The sequence below is a fragment of the Littorina saxatilis genome, linkage group LG17 (genome assembly GCF_037325665.1).
Source record: "Littorina saxatilis isolate snail1 linkage group LG17, US_GU_Lsax_2.0, whole genome shotgun sequence".
Classification (NCBI taxonomy): domain Eukaryota; kingdom Metazoa; phylum Mollusca; class Gastropoda; order Littorinimorpha; family Littorinidae; genus Littorina; species Littorina saxatilis.
In genome coordinates, this window is record NC_090261.1 from 2,384,886 (window position 1) to 2,404,416 (window position 19,531).

General features: G+C 45.5%; 1 protein-coding gene across 1 annotated transcript in view; it reads left to right on the forward strand.

Annotated features, from left to right (window-relative positions):
• Positions 1-389: 389 nt before the first annotated feature.
• The window catches only part of LOC138953596 (apoptotic enhancer 1 protein-like), a 48,659-nt gene continuing 29,517 nt past the window's right edge, over positions 390-19,531 (forward strand). Inside the window, exon 1 of the mRNA XM_070325455.1 lies at positions 390-819. The gene's annotated coding sequence lies outside the window, so the exon portion shown is untranslated. The remainder of the gene's footprint in view (positions 820-19,531) is intronic.

Consider the following 19,531-nt stretch of genomic DNA (forward strand, 5'->3'; position numbering starts at 1 on the left):
TTGCTCAGTGACGTGGCAAGAGCTGCAAAGAAAGGTGGAAACTGAGAGGAAACAGTAGCTTGGCGGCCGGCACGTTAATAAACGACTTAAATCAAGCATATGGTTTTTTTTCCGCATCATTGGCGTATAATCAGTAAAATGAATGCAAAATGAGTTTGAAATAAATTCTACGTTCCCGGTATATAAATTGCATGGCATTGCTACTGATGCTGAGCATAGACAGAGTAAGACATACTAACCGAGGCCGGATACACACACAAACACAGACATACATCTATCACTCTCTTGGCGTTTCAGTGTTGGCTGGGAAAGCATCTACAGGGACTGGGGGAGGTGATGATTTCCCTGATACCTCACGCATGAGTGAGCATGATAGGCAAAAGATGAGGGGCGAACAACGTAAATCCCTGCCGCAGCCAGACAGCAAGGATACGATGAAGTACGCAAGTCTCAGGCCAAGTCACGCGCGTTCCCCTCGTTTCGCTGTGCGGAGAGACACGCTGGATCCGACAGTGAACGAGTCAGTCGTGCTCTCCACACCAACGGACAGTGAGGCGTCAGTCAGTCAGCACGCTGCCGTGCCGCAACCTGCCGCATGGCCCGCCACAGTCTGCCTACGTCGTGTCTGCATCGCCCTCACAATACATCACCCTCTGCGGCAGCGGCTACACGTATTATCTCCATCAGCGGAAAGACAGCAACAACGCGTTTTCCCATTTTCTATCCCCGCGTGGTGTGTGAGCCGTAACGCTATCAACTATCTCATTCCCACGTGTTATTTTGGGAGCGCCTAATGTGGAGGGAAGGAGAATATGCCAGGTAGGTGGCCATAAATAATATTGATTTTCCTTACCAACTTCACTTTGCGGGCAGTAGACATATCTACGGAATGAATTAAACGATTCATTGTCATTACTTGTGTAAGTGTCGGTTCTGTCTTCTGCGTGTGTTCGTTCAGCTTGATGGAACGCAAGCGTAGTATTCACTATTTCAACCTGGTAAGTTTTTGAATCCTACGCTTCTGTTGCATATGTATTTTTAAAGTGCAGCCGAACATCGATTTGGGCAAACACACGGCGCGGACAGCATGCATTAGTGCCTAATGTTTCCTTGTACCAAACATTTGAACAGCGTCAGTTTCCATGCAGACAAATGCACCCGAAACTTTCTGTTACCCAGTCAGTAACAATAGTTCATGTTCGCAACAATAATATTGTTTTCATTTGTTTAAAACTGGTCAAGTTTAGCTTTTGAACTGGTGCACACGGTCCACACTGAGTTTAGACACACGCGCGTTTGCATGCACAGACAGACAGACAGACAGACAGACAGACAGACACACACACACTCTCTCTCTCTCTCTCTCTCTCTCTCTCTCTCTCTCTAACCCGCTCGGTTGAGTTCACGGTTTGCGCTGGCTTCGTGTATGTCTTTGATTAAAATGCCATTATGACTTGGAAGTGATCCGATTGTGATTAATATGCTCGATACCGCTAAACATAAATCAACTTCACGATGTCGATTCAAAGTGTCATCATGCAGAGAAGCGTTGCCAAGAAACCAAGAAAAAAAATCTCATCACATTATATATATATATATATCGCTCAGTGCACTCAAACACACACACACACACACGCACACACACTCACAGACACACACACACACACACACACACACGGGCTGGCACCAGGAAAATAATTGTGCACCTGTCATTAGCACAACACTCCCAGTCATGTAGTCTCTTTCTCTCTCTGTAGTCTATGTCTCTGGATCTGTTAGTATCTCTCTCTCTCTCTCTCTCTCTCTCTCTGTCCCTGTCTCTGTCTCTCTCATTCTTACTCTCACCGGCTCTCTCTTACGCGCGCGCACGCACGCACGCGCGCTCGCTGGCATACACACACACTCCCACATAAACACGCACACGCACACACACACCACACACACACACACACCATGCATTGTTAGTTGTTGAGCCTGATGGAACAAGCAGTTTAGCAGGGCAACAGGCGAGACTCAGACGCGTTGTTTTCACTTGTTATTCTCTCAAGTTAAGCCCCTCTTTGCCCCGTCCATTTTCATCATCTCGAGCACTGCAACCACAAACCGGCAGTCAGTGCTGCCATGCAGTTTTCTTTTCACGCGTTTAAAGCTGCTGTTCGACGCTAACTGATTGTTTGCTGCAAAGTTGCCGCTTGCATAGATCATGTTTAAATTAACACGAATTGTATGTGTGGTACCTGAAAAATCAGAAGAGGGGAGACAAGCGCTGCCTTAATGGTGGGGTCAAAACGGTCATACACGTAAAAATCCACTCGTGCAAAAACATAGGTGAACGTGGGAGTTTCAGCACATGAACGAAGAAGAAGAAGAAGAAGAAGAAGCTCGAAAACGAGTCTATATTTAGAGGGCTTACCTCCCTTCATTATTGAGCCCTGTCATTTGCAGAATGTCTTCTTCTTATGAGTTTTAACACGAACAGACGTTCTGCTGCTATTCATATCATTGTTGTTGTTTTTCAAACTTATACGTGAATCAGCTCATTGGAAAGAAATGTTAAAACTTAATACGCTTCTACCGCAACACCTCCCTGAACTCAAACCCATCAAACAAACAAATCTATAAGGAGCGAGACATGCCACTAACTTTAAGCGCACCAGTTTCACCTTCGCTCGATGGAAGACTACCAGAAAGATCACAAGAGCTAGTTTCACCTTCGCTCGATGGAAGACTACCAGAAAGATCACAAGAGCAATACAAGTTCCTGGCAGATGGGTCAAAACAAAAACAAACTTGTCTTAACGATGTAGAAACGCAAAGGGCAACAGTCTCATCTTACGCTGATGCAGGAAATCAGGTGTCGTTTTATGATCTCTGTACAAACAGAGGCAAGGTATTTCAACTGAGTTCTTTCTTAGTTCTCAAGTTGGTAGAGCACTGGACTAGTGGTCGAGAGGTCGCAGGTTGGTAGAGCACTGGATTAGTGGTCGAGAGGTCGCAGGTTGGTAGAGCACTGGATTAGTGGTCGAGAGGTCGCAGGTTGGTAGAGCACTGGACTAGTGGTCGAGAGGTCGCAGGTTCGAATTCGGGCCAGGACGGACATGGGTCAATTTTATTATGTGCAGACCCAGAGACGGAAGCCATGTCCCACCCCCGTGTCACCATAATGGCACGTAAAAGCTGATCTTGGTCATTCTGCCATAAGTGCAGATGGCTGATACCACCTAAACACGCATACACTTGTGTATCTCGTCAAAAGCCGTGAGGGCGTAAAACTCGAATCATATAACCCATATCTTGTCCTTAAAAGAGGCGAAATATTTAGCCTGTAGGACATAAAACATTCTCTCTTTCCAGTTCTCAAGCTTGTATACTGCTGTACAGGTCCTTTAAGGCGTGCGCTATTTACTGTGACCCGAGTGTTGTTATGTCGCTAATTGCTGAGCTGGCGGGCCGCGGTTTGTCTCCTCGATTCATGGGATGTCAAGACAAGAAGAAAACACCGTGTTCCCCTAACCCTTCACTGTTCTCCCGTCTTGTCATGTGTGTGTGCACGCTCTGTGCAGTGTGGAATGATTGTGGTCTGTTTCGCCGCGAGGTCTCCACTTGTGCAACGCAGTCAGTCACTAGCAGTCTTGATGTGTGTGTGGGTGTGTGTGTGGGTGGGTGGGTGTGTTTATGTGTGTGTGTGGGTGGGTGTGTTTATGTGTGTGTGTGTGTTTGTGTGTGTGTGTATGTGTGTGTGTGTGTGTCACGGTGTGTGAGTGTGTGTGTGTGGGTGTGTGTGTGTGTGTGTTTGCGTGTGTGTATGTGATCATGTCGACGTAATGATATGGTCACGTGCTCAGTAGTCAACGTTTCACATCAATCGTCGATTGTGTCAACGTCATTGCTTTTCTTACACTCTTGCAAACTCCCAGACACACCCAACACGCACGTACGCGCGCGCACACACACACACACACACACATGAACACACACTGAGATACATACACACACAAGCGTGAGAGAGAGAGAGAGCCTGAGAGACAATGACAATGACAATGACAATTCTTTATTTTACGAGGGTAACAGAATAAGCATTGGTATACTTTTTTGCATCTGGCCCTCGCCCTAAAGAGGGACTAAATCTACTATAAGAGAGAGAGAGAGAGAGAGAGAGAGAGAGAGAGAGAGAGAGAGAGAGAGAGAGAGAGAGAGAGAGAGAGAGAGAGAGAGAGAGAGAGAGAGAGAGCCTGAGAGAGAGAGACGTTGTAAAGATGAGAGAGAGGGGGGATACGCACTACCACTACATATTAAGGTGTGAGTGAGGTGAAGAAAGGTGTGGAGTAGACGCAGAGAGTAGATGGGTTATTCCCCTGTCTGCCTGGCAAGTGTTTACGGGGAGATGTCTGTATGTTCACCTACATCTGTCACCGAGGGTGAAGCTTAACGCCAGTTGTTGTGAAGAATGGTGGGTGGTTTTAAAGTGGCAGAGCAAGAGAGAAATGCTTTCGTGAACCCCTCTATGCAAAACAAGCGCCAGAACAAACCACTTTGTCGCTAATTGAAGTGATTAATATCCACAGGCAAACTTTAACCTGTGATGGACATGAATGATGAAATATAATATAAAACCACCATGGTCCATGCTGCAATGCTAACTTGTTTTTTTGTGTCCCCAGAACTAGTGTCTATTTGGGACATGACGTGGTTATATGCTTGGAACCAACCACCATTCCCGCAAGCGTGCATAATGATGTGTGTGCATAAATACCTTAGAGCGGAGCCGGGTCGAGGTCCGGTCATGTCAAGACTTGTGTCGCGATTTGATAGCGTCCAGTGTAGGAAGACAGATAAGTTAACGCCCGGAGGTAATTGGCACTGGCTGGTAATTACCGGTGTTTTGCCCTGCAATTAGCACGCGTGATTTAGGAAAAGACATAAAGAGGCGGGTGGGCGTGGTGTGAAACATGTAGAGGCCGGACATTGGCACGACATGCTTGGACCTACCAGGGAATATAGGTCTATGGACCTACGTAAGACCTTCGTCAGACGATACACTCCCACGCAAGACTGTACATTCGTGCTGAGAAAGAGCAGCACTGTCGGCACCAACTTTTCCCTTGCTTGCTCTTCAACAAAAGATATGGGTGTGTGGGGATGGATGGATGGACGGATGGATGGATATATCGTTGGATACACAAAGCAAGAGTTCGGGAGATGTATTAACTGTGAACAAACAATATTGCGACAACTTTCGTACCCTAAGCGAAGTATTTATTCTCATGTCATTTCATTTCAACTTTCTATGCCATGTAAGACACTCAACTTGGCTGTCGGATCAAAGATTTCCGGCTTTATCAGGTGTCACGTGACCGCCGCTCAAATGAGTATATCACCCAAAGCGACTTCCGATGGTGCTCTGTACGCGGATTCAGGATCAAAATCCCCATGGTGCTAAGAAAAAATAACTAAATAAGTTCGTCCAAAGTCACATTACACTCAATATTAACGGCAAATATGATTACCCGCAAAGAGCAGTTTTAGTGAATGTTAAATTGCAACAACACCGTCGATGTCAAATTTGTTTGTTCACATCTCCCGAACCCTTGCTTTGTGTATCAAATGAGTATATCCCCCAAAACGACTTACGATGATGCTCTGTACGCGGGTTAAGGATCAAAATTGCGACATTGTTTTAAAGGTACTGAACTTGTCAAATCCAGGTGCACGGAGCCCCTGGGGCTTTTAGTCATACCTCAGGCAGCTATCCGTTAGAAGAACTACCAAGTTTCATTGACTTGCACCCAAAGAGTCAAGAACTGCGATTTTTTTACGAATTAATTTCGTACTCGGACCCGGCTGGTCTTGACCTATTTTTGGATCTAAATTTAGATCAGGTAGGTCACCACATCATGCACAAAAAGACACGTCACTAGCAAAATATGTCAGACATCATCATGAGTTTGTGTAAAACAAAATGGAGGCCGGAATCACTCAGTTGAATCGAACTGCGACCAAACACCACGTAATAACTAGGTTAATTTATGCACTCGCGTGGACAAGAAACTGTCGAGCTTCACAGATGTCATCGTTGGGTAGTTTTGGGTTTGTTTTACTACCATAGGAGGATTTTTGAACTGTAAATGCACTCAGCTGCAACAAAAACGTAAAACGAAGGCTGTGAGCTGCACTGTGCCTTTAAGAGTAGGAAAAGGGCGCTAACTTGTCACACACAAAAAAGACACCCAGCCACTTTATCCTACTCCTCCGGCCAACTGTTAAGTCGAGAAATGTTACATCTCCTCCTCCAGTCCACATAGCATCCCCACTTGATCATGCCTTCTCCTGCCTCTCCTGCCCAATCTCATGTTCTCCTAATGTCAGACACTCAAGCTTGTGTGTCCTGAGTGTCATCAAGGGCCCTCGTCTCCACAGTCTCTATTGTGGATTGCCGCCTTGATCGTGCAATGTGCACCAAACCCTCAGGGGGTTGCAAGACGAGGTGATAGCAATATCTCACTCTTTCCTCTCCGTCAGCAGACACCAATCGCCTTTTTTAATATTTTTTTTTTATAGATTTTGTTTCCATCTCTATCACCCCCTTCCTCTCTCTCTCTCTCTTTTCATTTGTCTCTCTCTCTCCCTCTCCCCCCCCCCTCTCTCTCTCTCTGCCTCTCTCTCTCTCCCACCCTCTCTCTCTCTCTCTCTGCCTCTCTCTCTCCCACCCTCTCTCTCTCTCTCTCTCTGCCTCTCTCTCTCCCTCTCTTTTACCCATAATCTCCCCAATCCTCCCTCATCTCATTCTCTGCTTCGTGTCCTTCCGTCTTTCTCTCTGACATTGTTCACTTACTCTCCGTGCCTTAGTGATTTTCTATCTTCATACTTAATGATCTTCTCCTCACCACGCCCCCCCCCCCCCAACCCAACCCACAATGATATTTTCCTCCGTCACCCCCCCCCCCCCCCACCCCTCTCTCTCTCTCTCATGAATATTGTCTTGCCTGCTTGCATTGCCCGAAGGCTAATATTGGGTGACGTGAGCCTGTATCAACGACCTCACCGTGTCAGCATCTTACTGCTAATATCACACCCTCACAACCACGGGCAATGCAAGCAGACAAGAAAATAGTCATGATAGAGATTGGGGGTGGGGAAGGTGACGGAGGAAAATATGATTGGGGGGTGGGGGTTGGGGGGGGGGGTCGTAAGGGGGGGGGGGGGGGGAGATCATTGATGGCCGCAGGAGCGGTCATCTATAGCAATGCATTCGGAGACATGACATGTCTGGTTTTGTCACAGTTACCGTTCTCACGAGATCAGTTACAGTGTTTTTTTCTCTCGATCTCTCTCGATCTCTCGATCTCTCGATCTCTCGATCTCTCTCTCTCTCTCTCTCTCTGGTTCGAATCCGGGCCGGGACGCGAATTTGCGATTCCTAAACGCCCCACTGAACCACTGACGTCACATGTCGCTTCGGTCTTTTCCGGAGGAACACCGCGTGTACATAATACACACTTCGATCGCGTAGCACTGCCATTGCACATTTTCGCAACGAAAACCGTGCCACTGTTTCATTCATCTTGGTGTGTTAAATCTGAAAGCAATATAAGTGAACGAACAATTGAAAACATATCACGTTACTAAACTGCAGCTCAGTGTTTCAGTGTGACGTGGAAGTGTTCAAATAGGCCTATCTGCTGTATCAGGCAAGCCGAGTTGGTTTCACCTGAACGACTGCGAGAGGCGAGCGCAAACCGTTGTGTTGTTCAGAAATGGTGTTCCCTTTGATATTTTAGTGGACATTTAACTTCAAATGCAACCTTTCTTAGCCGTAGCGGAGTTGGTAACAGAACCTTCACGCGCGAGAAACGCCACATACGACGGAGTAACCCTGAAATGCCTTCAATTTTGTAGCCCTGTCTGTCAGTTGCTGTCGTAGCCTAGTGGTTTGTGCTCCAGCTTGAAGGTCAGCTGACTCGGGTTCGACTCCCTTCCTGGTTACAGGTTTTTTTTCTTGTTTGCTTTATTTTTGTCATCTATTTTGTGTCCTTAACTCCACCCTTCAATCTTTTCAACCCTGATGCATTCCGTTTTTGTTTTTGTTTTTTTTTAAATTATTTTTTTAAACCATTTCCCCCAAAGCGGTTTAGCACGGTGGTATGTTATGATGAAAACGCGATTACACAAAGCTCACATGTGCACGGTCTGCAAACTAAACGGCGTGGGCTCACCGTATTAGCCAATAACAAGCACACATATTAAACCGCAGCGCAAAGCGTTAACATTAATGCAACTTGAAGAAATCAATATAGTTACCAGAAACAAAACCGTGCTTCGCACCGAACAGTTCGACAGTGACTGACCTACTGACCGAACCGCACCTCTCGCTTGTGACAGTCGCTCATGATACAACCATTATTTTGCCGAGTCTGAAATTGATCTTCATAAAACTATGTGTAAGTGTAACAAAAGAAAAAACTAATTTCTTTCATATTGCCTAAATAATAACTTTATTAACTGATAATCAAGGTGGCATTGCCGAATGACTGCAAGTGCAACGCGATCGAAGTGGCACGCGATGTTCCTCCGGAAAAGGCCGAAGCGGCTGTGACGTCAGTCGTTCAGTGGGGCGTTTAGGAATCGCAAATTCGCGGCCGGGACGGACACGGGTCAACTTTATGTGCAGACCCAGAGAAGGTATCCATCTCCCACCCCCGTGTCACCACAATGGCACGTTAAAGATCTTGGTCATTCTACCATAAGTGCAGATGGCTGATACCCCCTAAACACGCATACATATCAAAAGCCGTGAGGGCGAAAAACTCGAATCGTATAAACCAATTCATGTCCAATGGTATAGGCAATTAAGACCTGACGGACAATAAGCCCCTTAAAATTTACTTTTACTCTGTCGTCACAAAACACAACTGTTCAGAAATCCAATCCCATCGTTCTCATCCCACCTATTATCTCCGACACATGTCAATGATCCTTTATAACACACACACACACACACACGTACACACACAGCACACACACACACACACACACACACACACACACACACACACACACACACACACACACACACACACACACACACACACACACACACACACACACACACACACACACACACACTCTCTCTCTCTCTAGCATGAAAAGAGTTTTCGATACCCTTAAACGGAGTATGGGAAAACCAGTCACACACGTTAAAAACCCTACGTAGTATCCATGCTATGAACACAGACGAAGAAGACTGGTGGTGTTCGAATAATCCTCTTATTTGACGTTTCTGTTGCTATGAGTTGTAATATTCTGCTAACACTGCGCTAGACAGCGTGTCTTTATTCCACTGTGTCATTGCTCCATGGGTCCAGCAGCGGGTCAGTGAACCACCTTGTCATTTGAGCAGCATGCCGTCAGTCCTGCCAATGACCGGTCAAGCTGAATGCTAATCCGTTTCACCTACTTCTTGTTAAGGTCTTTATACCCTAACTCTTTCACACGGTGAACCACTGATGAGGTTGTCGACAAAGCTTACTTTACAGCGCTGATCCATCCCAAAGAGGGTCTAACGACGTGGTGGTCAAAAAGACACTGGCTGTGCACAATTTAGAACGGACCCCACAAGACAGACAGGACCAGGGGCCGGTTTTTCATGGATTCGCCGTGTTCACATTGACAAGTCGAAACAACGCTTCGGCCCCCGATGGCGGTTGTCCGGACGTGGTGCTTGGGGGAGGGCAGCACTGTATAGTCGGGTGAATCTCCTGCAAAGAGGCATAGTCGGCCGCCTGAAATATGTTTTATGAAACCTGATTCCGTCTCGACGTCGGATTGCTGCAATTCACTTGTTCATTTGCAGTTGACCGACTGTGTTTGCTGGCCCATAAAACAGGCCCCTCGTGACTGTCACGGCCCGACAGTAACCGACATCCCATCTCGTATACATGAGTGCCGCTTTCCGGCCTCCTTGACTTATTTGGGGAGAGTGTCATAATGGGTTTCATATTACTTCCGCAGTGTTAAAATTTTCTCCCTGTAATGTGTGTGTATCATCATCATCAATCATCAATCATCAATCGTCAATCGTCAGTCGTCGTCGTCGTCGTCATCATCATCATCATCATCATCATCATCATCATCATCATCATCATCATCATCATCATCATCATCATCATCATCATCATCATCATCATCGTCATCGTCATTGTCATTGTCATCATCATCATCATTATACAATCCCGAAGGCCCGTTTCTCTCACAAACGAAAAAAAAGTGTTAGCGCTTCTAACACACATAAAATCTCATCACTTCGGGGACAGCAATCCATAAAAATGCAATTGCTGCTAATGGCCCAATATCCTCAGAAACATCCACCGTGATGTGCATGCACATTCATCGATGAGCAGCTTTTAGCTCAGTTCAAAAAGTGTAGAACAGCGTTCAAAACATTAGCGCAATATGTCCGTTTGTGATACAGCATGAACCACTGACTAATGAATGAGCATGTCAAACCAGATCTTCAAAGACACCAGTTTTCAAAAGATTACCAAAACGTTTTCCAGTGTACGTTGCTTATGTTTAGATCACAGTTCGTTTCCTTGTGAACTCTTTTCCACAACGTCAAATAGTGCATAACGTAATTGTTCATGTACAAAACAAATAAAGTGCTGACCGTTCAAACCATCATGTGTGATTTATCACAGATATAATGAGGCTCGGTGTATGTGCTCGCAATTGGCAATGAGTGTCCTTCCGGTAAACACCTATGACGAATGGACAACCTGTAAACACATAGGACGAATGGACAACCTGTAAACACCTAGGACGAATGGACAACCTGTAAACACATAGGACGAATGGACAACCTGTAAACACATAGGACGAATGGACAACCTGTAAACACCTAGGACGAATGGACAACCTGTAAACACATAGGACGAATGGACAACCTGTAAACACTCAGGACGAATGAACAACCTGTAAACACCTAGAAGGAATGGACAACCTGTAAACACCTAGGACGAATGGACAACCTGTAAACACCTAGGACGAATGGACAACCTGTAAACACCTAGGACGAATGGACAACCTGTAAACACATTGGACGAAATGGACAACCTGTAAACACCTAGGACGAATGGACAACCTGTAAACACTTGGGACGAATGGACAACCTGTAAACACCTAGAACGAATGGACAACCTGTAAACACCTAGAACGAATGGACAACCTGTAAACACCTAGGACGAATGGACAACCTGTAAACACCTAGGACGAATGGACAACTTGTAAACACATAGGACGAATGGACAACCTGCATGGCTGTTTGACAAGGAGAGTGGCAATTTTCTGCAAAAGTAATTCGCATGATGCAAGGTTCTCGGTCTTTAATCGCGCTGTATTCAAACACAAGTAATTGGCATGATGCAAGGTTCTCGGTCTTTAATCGCGCTGTATTCAAACACAAGTAATTCCCATGATGCAAGGTTCTCGGTCTTTAATCGCGCTGTATTCAAACAAAAGTAATTGGCATGATGCAAGGTTCTCGGTCTTTAATCGCGCTGTATTCAAACAAAAGTAATTGGCATGATGCAAGGTTCTCGGTCTTTAATCGCGCTGTATTCAAACAAAAGTAATTGGCATGATGCAAGGTTCTCGGTCTTTAATCGCGCTGTATTCAAACACAAGTAGTTGGCATGATGCAAGGTTCTCGGTCTTTAATCGCGCTGTATTCAAACACAAGTAATTGGCATGATGCAAGGTTCTCGGTCTTTAATCGCGCTGTATTCAAACAAAAGTAATTGGCATGATGCAAGGTTCTCGGTCTTTAATCGCGCTGTATTCAAACAAAAGTAATTGGCATGATGCAAGGTTCTCGGTCTTTAATCGCGCTGTATTCAAACAAAAGTAATTGGCATGATGCAAGGTTCTCGGTCTTTAATCGCGCTGTATTCAAACAAAAGTAATTGGCATGATGCAAGGTTCTCGGTCTTTAATCGCGCTGTATTCAAACAAAAGTAATTGGCATGATGCAAGGTTCTCGGTCTTTAATCGCGCTGTATTCAAACAAAAGTAATTGGCATGATGCAAGGTTCTCGGTCTTTAATCGCGCTGTATTCAAACAAAAGTAATTGGCATGATGCAAGGTTCTCGGTCTTTAATCGCGCTGTATTCAAACAAAAGTAATTGGCATGATGCAAGGTTCTCGGTCTTTAATCGCGCTGTATTCAAACACAAGTAATTCCCATGATGCAAGGTTCTCGGTCTTTAATCGCGCTGTATTCAAACAAAAGTAATTGGCATGATGCAAGGTTCTCGGTCTTTAATCGCGCTGTATTCAAACACAAGTAATTGGCATGATGCAAGGTTCTCGGTCTTTAATCGCGCTGTATTCAAACAAAAGTAATTGGCATGATGCAAGGTTCTCGGTCTTTAATCGCGCTGTATTCAAACAAAAGTAATTGGCATGATGCAAGGTTCTCGGTCTTTAATCGCGCTGTATTCAAACACAAGTAATTGGCATGATGCAAGGTTCTCGGTCTTTAATCGCGCTGTATTCAAACACAAGTAATTCCCATGATGCAAGGTTCTCGGTCTTTAATCGCGCTGTATTCAAACACAAGTAATTCCCATGATGCAAGGTTCTCGGTCTTTAATCGCGCTGTATTCAAACACAAGTAATTGGCATGATGCAAGGTTCTCGGTCTTTAATCGCGCTGTATTCAAACACAAGTAATTCCCATGATGCAAGGTTCTCGGTCTTTAATCGCGCTGTATTCAAACACAAGTAATTGGCATGATGCAAGGTTCTCGGTCTTTAATCGCGCTGTATTCAAACACAAGTAATTGGCATGATGCAAGGTTCTCGGTCTTTAATCGCGCTGTATTCAAACACAAGTAATTCCCATGATGCAAGGTTCTCGGTCTTTAATCGCGCTGTATTCAAACAAAAGTAATTGGCATGATGCAAGGTTCTCGGTCTTTAATCGCGCTGTATTCAAACAAAAGTAATTGGCATGATGCAAGGTTCTCGGTCTTTAATCGCGCTGTATTCAAACAAAAGTAATTGGCATGATGCAAGGTTCTCGGTCTTTAATCGCGCTGTATTCAAACAAAAGTAATTGGCATGATGCAAGGTTCTCGGTCTTTAATCGCGCTGTATTCAAACAAAAGTAATTGGCATGATGCAAGGTTCTCGGTCTTTAATCGCGCTGTATTCAAACAAAAGTAATTGGCATGATGCAAGGTTCTCGGTCTTTAATCGCGCTGTATTCAAACAAAAGTAATTGGCATGATGCAAGGTTCTCGGTCTTTAATCGCGCTGTATTCAAACACAAGTAATTGGCATGATGCAAGGTTCTCGGTCTTTAATCGCGCTGTATTCAAACACAAGTAATTCCCATGATGCAAGGTTCTCGGTCTTTAATCGCGCTGTATTCAAACAAAAACGTCAGCAAGTTTTGGAAATTTCCGGAAGTTCAAGACAGGCGGCCTTGCATGTTGCGCAATGCAAGGTACTTTTAAAAACGCAGTTTGTTTTTGTACAAAATGTTGTTCACTTAAACCCTCATCCACCCCCTCCTCCACCCCAAGACCTGGGGGAAAAAGTTCCGTATGTCTGCTGCAATCAGCAATATTTTGGGCAACTTGAATTCTGTTTGGGCGTTTCGCCGTCTGCCGACACCAAACGATCCGAAATCCCAGATTACGGTCTTTTCTTGCTGGTATTTTTCAAGATAACTTTTGATTTTTCCATCATATCCTTCAGTCATCATGCTGAGAGCGTGTTGCGCAGTGAGAAATATTGTTTAACAAGCAAACTGTTTTCCTGTTTAGCTAAAGGAACACCTCGCGAAGGCGTTATACTCAAATTTCCGATAAGAGTTTTTTTCTCTCCCATACAAATGCTTGTTGTCGATTCTTTTCGTCTTTTTCTTCGCTCCGACACAAACACTCGCTTGCTGAATCCGCATCCCGACATAGCATCATGTATTTTCCTTTTTTGAAAATCGATTACGGTGTAAAATGTCACTTGGTCCCGATGGACTGGTAACTGATGATTTGAGCCCTAGACAGAAAGAGAGAGAGAGAGAGAGAGAGAGAGAGAGAGAGAGAGAGAGAGAGAGAGAGAGAGTTGTTGCGTTTTGGGTCCAGTGGACCATATAGGCCAAATCAGGACCCCAGAGAGAGAGAGCAAGAGAGAGAGGAAGAGAGAGAGAGAGAGAGGGAGAGTGAAAATGAGAGGCAGAGAGAGAGAGACAGACAGACAGTGACAGAGCCAGAAAGAGAAAGAGAGAGAGACAGAGAGAGAGAGAGAGAGAGAGACACAGAGAGAGAGAGAGAGAGAGAGAGAGAGAGAGAGAGAGAGAGAGAGAGAGAGAGAGCTCATTGGAAACATTCATCTATTGGAAAGAAATTGAACCCAGACTATAGAGAAAGGTCTACTGCCCCCTTCCGCCAACCGTCTTCTAGCCATTTCTCTACACAGCAGAAGGCGTCGTGATTCTTTTTCTATCCTGGCAATTGCAACACTGACACGTGCATTTACATCGATTTTGTCAAATTACACCGCGAAAGAAAGAACCAGTGGGTGACAGACGAAAAATAGAAGCAATTTGGTGGCAGAAGAGAGAGAGAGAGAGAGAGAGAGAGAGAGAGAGAGAGAGAGAGAGAGAGAGAGAGAGAGAGAAAGAGAGAGAGAGAGAAAGAGAGAGATAGAGAGAGAGAGAAAGAGAGAGATAGAGAGAGAGAGAAAAAGAGAGAGAGAGGGAGAGAAAGAGAGAGAGAGAGAGAGAGAGAGAGAGAGAGAGAGAGAGAGAGAGAGAGAGAGAGAGAGAGAGAGAGAGATTCATGAAGCCCGATTTTCTGCTGTCTAACCTGTGCGGATTTTTCCGAACTCCTATATGTTAGTCGATTTGATTCCGTGGTTCTAAACTATCGATGCAACATTACTCAACATTTTGTGCGAGTTCATAATTCCTCTTTTGAGCGTGCGTTTTGTCTCTTCGCTTTTCTCCTTTTACACACACACACACACACACACACGAGACACGAGTGATAAATCATTGAACATTGTAAGCCTCAGTATGGAACACTAGATTTAAAGCAATATCACGAAAGCATCTACTGAAATCTGCGAGCCACTTGAAATATAACACCTGGAAATACATTTGAATGTAGAAATGCTTTGTGTCATGCAAGACACGCACTAAGACAACCTGTGTTTTACTTGAGGCTGAAAACGTTCGACTAAGGTTTTTTTCTCCTTTTTTTTTAAAAGCTCCATATTTGCTTGTCTTCAATCTCAAATTTAGTGGAGAAAAAGCTCCCAAGACTGAGACTGTTAACAATAATCAGAATGGGGGAAAAAAAAGGGAAAAAACACGATTTTGTGACGGACAGACAGCAGAGTGTTGGACTATTTCCATTTCCCCCCTTCCTGTCTGGCACATTTCCTGATTTCAGTGTTACCAATCAAAACGAGGATGCACATTTGAATTTCCCGATGGCAGTAGTTTTCCTTTACTTGTTATTTTATTAACCCCGTTTGTGACCTGCCTGTGGAGCCGGTGGGTGAATGTTGCATTGCTTGTTGTGTTTCCATTGTAGCACGCGAGTAGCGAAGTCCCAACGGTGTTTTGGTGTTGTTTGTTTAGTTCTGGCTTGGTGCTTTTTCTGTCGGGATGAAAACAAAGTTAACGTCTTTGCGTTGACAGCATGTTGATTCTGCGTGTTGAAAGTGGGTGAGAGAGGGTTGTGCTTGTCTGGCTGTCTGTCTGTCTGCCTACCTGCATGCAGGGATGTTGCTAGGATAGTTTGTCTTCGTCATGGCTAAACGCTTTCCAGGCTGCAATGTTCGGAGTCACAGGCCGCATCACCAGACGCGTGTTTCTTTCAGGCGAGATATTCTTTCGGCTAGCCACTCGCGAAGCTAGGAGGCGAGAGTGTCTATGAAACGCTACGCAAGAATTAAACACCATTGGTTGATACCGAAAAGTTCGTCTGCACTGGCCGGTCAAAACCCATGGACAGCCAATCGACTCGGAATGGGCAGCTGCGTGGCCGCCATGTTTTCTCGCCAAGCGAGCATGCCCAAAGCTACCTAGCGTTCGAGGCGAGTATTCTAGCGTCACTCGCGGCGAGATGTGCCCAAGAAACGGTACTTCCTCGCCCCACTCGCCAATCTCGCCTATTCTCGCTTGTAAGAAACAGGGGACTGTACCCCACCTAGGAAGCGCTCGGCAACTCTGCCAAATGGCGGCAAAGTTTTCGGTGATTGAACTTGAAATCTGCTCAGACGTTTCGTCGACTGCCGACGCCAAACGACATGTCGGGTCTGAATAATTATTGCAAGGCTTACCTAATTGGCACCAGCACAATAATTTTTTTTATTTTGTTTGGTTTTTGTTGCTCTTTTGTTCTTTCCCACGTGTACAGTTGTGAATCGCATTCATTAACCTGCGGAAGAAAGAGCCAAAAGAAAACGTGGTAGGGCGCAGGTAGGCCTTGCAATATGCAGGGGCGGATCAGTTCATTTTATGGGGGGGGTTTCCAAAAGTATATTGTGAAGATATGGGTGTGAAGGCGCGAAGCGCCGAGCCGACGGCGCAAAGCGCCTAGCTTGCTAGGGGGGTCCGGGGGCATGCCCCCCCGGAAAATTTTGTAAAAAAGGATGCAAAATGGTGCAATCTGGTGCATTTTGAGGATGATCATTACCAGTTTCAGGCAGCAGATTTTGTCACTGATTAATACCCCAAAAAAACACCATTTAAAAAATTTTTTTTGGCTGGGGGGGGGTTTCCGGAAACCCCTGAAACCCCCCCCTCGTCCGCCCCTGATATGCCTCCTTGTTCCGCCTTACAACACTCTCCTGTGGACGTTCCGGCACACAATCGATATCACCTGGTTGCCTGTGTTTACTCCACGTCCCTTGCTACAAACACACTTTGTTCACAGCAATGTTGAAGCTCACCGGGGATGCCCTGTTTATCCAATGTAAAATACGCAAGCTGCTTTGGATTGATCGCTCTTACTAAATGTATATTTAGTTTTGCATGCTTCAAAACGGACTTATATAACAGTCACTATTAGCGCAGCAAACTGAAGCTTATCTGCACACTTTGCAAGGTGAAACAATAAAGTTTTCACACAATCTGCACTGGGCGAAAATGCTTGACAGTAATTACTCATCGGTAAAAGAAGCTTAATACTCTAAAGTGATCGACCGCAGCACCCCCCCCTCCACCCCCGACCCTCTCTTCTCAATGACAACATTGTACTGGTGTGGAAGGGACAGTGTTATGGACTTGAACGTGTCAAATGACCCCCCCCCCCCCCCCAGGTATCTGCCTCTATTTTTGGGGTACAATTCTTTATTTATCTATCTATTTTTAGTTTTTGCCAATAAATGTTTGGTATCACGTGTGCGTTATGAGCGAAGAAGGGATATTCCAGCAAGCTCACTGCCCTCGATCATTCTTAAAACGACAGTATTTCTCATGGTCGGTCAACGCCAAGGTAGAGACCAGAATGTACAGACACCAAAAACCAAAACACAGACACCTTGATGAAAGCAATATGGTCCGTACAAAAAAGACAAAAAAGTGAAAAGTCCATCTATCAGCATCTGTACAGACAGGCTGCTGGCAAGGTGCCAGCCAGTGAAGGGTTTAAAGACAGTGCTAATGGAGAAGTCGGGGGTAAAAAGCGAGAGAGCGAGCAGGGGGCGGCGGGTTGACGGGACCGGAAGAGTTTGGCGAGATTGTGCAATGGCCGTGGTACAGACAATGCTCTCTTTTTGTTATTTACTCGGCTTTCTTTCCTCCTTGTGGCAAAAGTGAGGGGTAAGTGCCGCGTCTGTGTGTTAGTGTGTGTGTGTGTGAGAGAGAGGGGAGAGAGATAGAGAAACTGAGAGATTGTCAGCAGGCGTTTGCCGGTCAGAGTGTGTGTACATGTATGTGTGTGTGTTTGTGTGTGCGCGCGTGCGTGTGTGTGTGTGTGTGTGTGTGTGAGTGTGTGTGTGTGAGAAAGAGGGGGGGGGGAGAGAGAAATAGAGATAGAGAGAAAGAGAGATTGTCAGCCGGCGTTTGTCAGTGTGTATGTGTGTGCATGTGTATGTGTGTGTGTGTACGTGAGTGCGTGTCTACACGCGTGTGTGCTTGCCGCGCGTGCGAGTGCGTGTCGCCGCGTGCGTACGTGCGTTCGTGTGTGCGCACGCGGAAAGCAGCTGCAACAGAGGCGTCCAAGTGTTTCCTGTGGGTGTAGTGTGAGAGGCGAAATGTTGAAGAGATTGATGTGAGTGTGAGAGAGTGCAGTCCTAATTCCGCTTCTTTCCGCGTTCCCTCCATCACTCCTGCTCTGCGCATTCTCTTTCCACTGAATAACTTCATAGGCTTCTAGTCCTCTTTCTTTTTCTGAGATTTTTGTTCGTTTGGTTTGTTTGGTCTTAATCTCGCTGCAATACGTGACACAATTATCTTCCACAACATACACCTTCTTCCTGGTCGCTTTCGCTGACCGTTTTGCTTTCGCAATGTTTTCCATTCTCAAGAGTACTGATTCTGATTACGGTGGTTGAGAGAGAGAGACAGAGAAAGAGAGAGAGAGAGAGAGAGAGAGAGGGGGGAGAGAGAGAGGGGGAGAGAGAGAGCCTAGATAGGAGAGAGAGAGAGAGAGGGGGGGGGAGAGAGAGAGAAAGAGCGGAGCGCATCTGTGCGTGAATGCGTACGCGCCCGTTCATGTTCTTGTTGCTGCATTGTTTCCTATTCTGCTTCGAAATTTCCATACGACAGCCTTTTTATTTTATTTTATTTTATTTTTTGTTTACGGCAAACTTACACAAAAAAGGAAAGCGTTATCAATTTTTTCATTACCCAGCCTCCTTGGTGTTTAGATCCTAGGTGAGCTGAACAATGAACACAGTTTTCCGGGAAGAAAACGACATGACGCTGGTCTTTACGCTGGTGACAGATCCCTTCACTCCATGCAATCCGCTCATCACACACAATGGCACATCAGTGTGCACAACAAGGGCTGAAAATGGGTTAATCATGCTCTTTATTCCACACAAACGAGCTACGCCATCAATTTTCTAAAAGCACAGTGGCTGCATGGAGACACAGTCCAACGCCTGCTTTCACTGTTTCAGTTTGAAAGTAAAATCAATGTTATCATCTAAGCGGGATAAAGCCGCGCAGCGCACACAGACTGACGGACACTTCAATGAAGAAGAGTTGAAAGGCTTTGTTCCTTGCCGGTAAACAGTTTTGCATAAAGAATGTGATGATCGACTTTTTTGTGGCTTATTGATTGATTGCGCTTCACGACCACAAACCACGATGCAATAACTTTCATTCTATTTGCATAATGTTCACAACGGTTTCCGGTTCGTCAACAATAGACTGGATGCCAAACACTGAAGTTTCCGTGACGGCCACCGCAAGGTCATCATGCGTCTATTGACGTTCTTGTCACGTGACGGCCACCGCAAGGTCATCATGCGTCTATTGACGTTCTTGTCACGTGACGGCCACCGCAAGGT